The following is a 4,694-nucleotide window of genomic DNA, read 5'->3' on the forward strand; positions in this document are numbered from 1 at the left end:
ATATTGAACTCAGCATAAACCTTGTAAAGTATAAAATTGGATGAGTTTTTACCATTTAAAGAAGATCTCTATTTCAAGATATGCTGTTTCCTACATTTTTACTTTTTATTTTTTTTCACAAGAAGCATATCATTACAGCTTTCACACACCCAATAGCAGTTTCCAGAGCAAAAACACAGCTCCTTCAAAAGTGGCTATAAAATTTCTAGGTTCACTGTTGAATCAATACAGTTATACAATATTGAACTCAGTATAAGCCCTGTAAGACATAAAGTTGAATGAGTTTTTAACCCTCAAAAGAGATCTCCATTTCATTCTAAAATATACTGTTTCTTACAGAAAGACTCATTGTTTTTGCTACTAGCACTGAGATGTTGGTGTGTGCGTCTCTAATCTGTATGTATCTGATTATTATTAGTTATAATCATTTGCACTCAGATCATTGGCACCTGCGTATGTCTATAAAGTCATTGGGTAGATTACAATGGTAATGTTCATCACCTCTACTAATTAACGTAATGTAAACTTTTATGGTTCCTTCTCAAATACAATACATTTTAAAATTTTTGTTGAGTTTTTTCTTTGTGTGTATATCACACAGAACATCCTAAACCACCTTATTCAATTATACACCCACTTCCCAAATGGCACCCTCCCATAGCCTCGCTCCCCCCACTAGAGCCCTTATACTCTGGTATCCCTGCTACTGTCCTCTGTGTTGTCGCACCCTCAGACATTCCCCACTACTTATCCATCTGGTGAATCTAGGCAGCCTATCTAGAGGTCTTTGTTTTAGGAAGGTCAGCTGTTCCTCATCTAGCTGCAATCTGTTGTCAATATTCCTTTAGATAAGATTGGGGTCTTCCATTTATTTTCCCAGATCTATGCTGGGTTACTATCTGGGAGTCCCTTGGGCCACCCTGACCAACAACTCAAAAGAAGGTATCTCCTATCTGGCATTGTTGCTTGTTATGTAGCCTTTAGCTACACATATGGACTCTTAAAAATTATATTGGCCCCTTTAATCTTTGGTTATACTTTCCTTTTGGGTGTTTAAGGCCATAAAGTTGAACAAGATAATTTATTTTTACTCTTAAGGTCATTTGAGGATCTGTTCCTCAGGGGTCACATGGGCTTGGGAGGAGCCCCTGGCTCCTTTCTTTTACAAGTTCTGCCTATGTTAAGATAAGTCAAAGGTCCTGCTCAACAATGGCTGGCTTTGCTTGGAAGAATGGAGGAAATGTTTCCTCTGTGTTGACCCTATTCTTTGTAGAATGGACAGTGGTTCATGTCCATGGCATGGGGTCTCCTCGGCCTCCTTGATCAAAAGGACAGGTGACCCACCACAGTTACAGGACATTTTGAGAGATGCTCATAGTCCCCTGGAACTAGTAGACCTAGGAGGGCAAGGAACAAAAAGTGTCCTTTATGTCCCTCTGACCAAATTAGTATAGGCCTCAAAGTATGTCTGTTAGATATTCGAGAAGGTTAGTTCCACGAGTCTGGTACTTTTAATTACCATGTGCTATGTAGATAAGGCTTGGGTGAAAAACCAAATATTCTCAGATAAACCTTGACTAGATATATATTTCTTGATCTGCTTTGTATAATTTGTCAGTAGGTTGTTGGACTAATATGGTTCCCTCTGGTTTTTAAAACTAGCTAAGCATTATTTATCTCTTGCATTGTCTCACCCCTCCATCATGGTTTCCCCAATTAAGATGCCTCCATTTTCCACCTTTCTCCCTTAATAATATGCTTCTCCTATGGCCTTACCACTCCTGAGATCCTTCTTTTCCTTTATCCCCTAGGTTCCTTGTATACCCTTCCCTCTCCTCCCTTAAACTATCGCAACTTTTATCCATATGTCCCTTATTAAGGCCTGTTTCCTACTGTTCTTCTCTTTCAGGTTCTTTCTTTTCCTTTACCTCCCAGGTTCATTTCCATTATCCTGGTTCTTATAGTTATATCTGGATACATACTCACTTATCAGGATTTGGTTCTAGGATCGATATATGAGGGAGAACATATGTTGATTTTTTTTCTGAGTCTGTATTACTTCATTTAGAATAACAGTTTCTAGTTCCATCCATTTACCTGCAAATTTCATGATTTCATCTTTCTTTACTGCTGAGTAAAACTCCATTGTATAAATGAACCACATTTTCATTATCCACTCGTCAATTGAGGGACACTTACGTTGCTTCCATCTCTTAGCTACTGTGAAAAGAGCAGCAACAAACATGGATATACAAGTGTCTCTGCAATAGGATGAGTTCTTTGGGTATATGCCAAGGAGTGGTATAACTGGGTCAAATGGTAGGTTCATTTGTAATTTTTAAGAGTTCTCCACACTGCTTTCCATAGGGGTTGAACCAGTTTGAAGCCCTACTGGCAGTGGATGAGTGTTCCCTTTTCCCCACATGCGCCTTTAAAAATATATATCAAATATACAGCTATTCTTTATGCTTTTTACTAAGAGAGTTTTGTGTTATGTCTATTTTTGCTTTCCTGTTTGGTTTGGTTTGGTGTCTAGAAGGAAAAGGAGAAGGCATTGAGCTGATACCATCATGTTCACAATGGAAATCCTCATCCGACACCCATATTTTAATTGGGTTAACTCTTGTCTTGATTCTCTGTTTTTTGAGTTCATTATATAGTCTGCATATTAAACCTCTGTCAGAGGTGTCACTGGTGAAGATTTTCTCCCATTCTGTGGTTTTTCTCTTCACTTCCCTGGTTGCCTTCTTTGATGTACAGAAGCTTTTTAGTTTAATTCTTGACCTTGTTTACTGAGCGATTGATGTCCGGTTTAGAAAATCCTTTCCTACACCTATATCTTTTAGGTTTTTGCCAATGTTTTCTTCTAACAGTTTTAGAGTTCCAGGCTTTAAATTGAGGTCTTTGATCCATTTGGAATTGACTTTTGTGCAAGATGAAAGATGGGGGTTTAGTTTCATTCTTCTACAGGTGGAGATCCAGTTTTGCCAGCAACATGTGCTGAACATGTGTTTTTCTCCAGTGAATATTCTTGGCCCCTTTGTCAAATATCAGGGGCTGAAATTGCATGTGCTTATATTTGGGTCTTTAATTTTGTTCCATTGATCTTTGAGTCTATTTTTGTGTCAGCACTATGTTGTTTTTATGACTATAGCTTTGTAATGCAGCTTAAAATCTGGTATAGTAATCTGACCAGCATTGCTCTTAGTGCTCAGGGTTGCTCTGGCTGTCCAAGGTCTTTTGTGCATGCATATAAATCTTGGGATTTTTTTTCCAATTCTGTGAAAAATGTCATGGGGATATTGATTGGCATTGCATTGAATCGATAAATGGCTTTTGGTAGGATGATCATTTTCACAATATTAATTCTTCCAATCCATGAGCATGGGAGGTCCTTCCATCTTATGATGTCTTCCTCAATTTCTTAAATTTCATTGTAGAGCTCTTTAATGTCTTTGATCAGGTTTTATTCCAAGATTATTTTATTGCAGCTACTGTGAAGGGGAGTGTTTCCATGTGCTATTTCTCTGATTGCTTGTTATTGGTATATAGAAATTCTACAGACTTTCATAGGTAATTTGGTAACCTGCCACTTTACTGAATGTGTTAATAATTTCTAGGAGTTTTCTGGTGGAATTTTTGGTGTCTCTTAGATATAATATCATATCATCTACAAAAAGGGATAATTTGACCTCTTCTTTTCCAGTTATTACTCCTTTAATTTCCTGCTCTTGTCTTATCGCTGTTGCAAGAGTTTCAAGCACCACGTTAAAGGAAGTGGAGAGAGTGGACAGCCTTGTCTGGTTCCTGATTTCAATGGGAATGCTTCCAGTTTTTCTCCATTTAGAATGATGTTGGCTGTGGGTTTGTTATATATGGCTTTAATTATGTTGAGGTGTGTTCCCTCCAGTTCAATTCCCTCTAGGATTTGAACATAAATGCATGTTGAATTTTGTCAAAGGCCTTCTCTGCATCTATTGAGATGACCATGTGGTTCTTGTCTTTGGGCCCATTTGTATGATTTATGATGTTTATTGACTTACGTATATTGAACCATCCCTGCATCTCTGAGATAAAGCCAAGTTGATCATGGTGGATGATTTTTTTTTGATGTGTGTCTATATGCGGTTTGCAAGTATCTCGTTGAGAAATTTTGCATCTATGTTCAAGAATATGTGTCTTTAGTTTTCTTTTTTGGTTGTATCTTTACCTGGCTTTGGTATTAGAGAGATGCTGACTTCATAAAGGAATTTGGAAGTTCTCTCTCCATCTCTATCTTTTTGAATAAATTAAATGGTATTGGGTGCAGATCTTCTTTAAATGTCTGATAGAATTCTGCTGTAAATCCATCTGGTCCTGGGCTTTTTTTAGTCGGGAAATTTTCTACTATGGTTTTAATTTCTTTTTGTGTTATGGGTCTATTTAAGCTGTTAAGTTCTTCTTGGTTTAGTTGTGGTAGTTTCCATGCCTTTAGATATCTGTCCAATTCTTTTAGGTTTGAATATTTAGTAGCATATAGGTTTTTAAATTATTCCCTTATAATGTTCTGTATCTTTCTGGTGTCTGTTGTGATATTTCCCCTTTCATCTCTGATTTTGTTGATTTGGAGGTGCTCTTTCTTTCTTTTAGTTAACTGGGCTAGCAGTCTGTCAATCTTGTTTATCTTTTCAAAGAACCAGCTCTTGGATTCGTTG

This window comes from Nannospalax galili, unplaced genomic scaffold (assembly GCF_000622305.1).
Source record: "Nannospalax galili isolate Female #2095 unplaced genomic scaffold, S.galili_v1.0 scaffold281, whole genome shotgun sequence".
Taxonomy (NCBI): Eukaryota; Metazoa; Chordata; class Mammalia; order Rodentia; family Spalacidae; genus Nannospalax; species Nannospalax galili.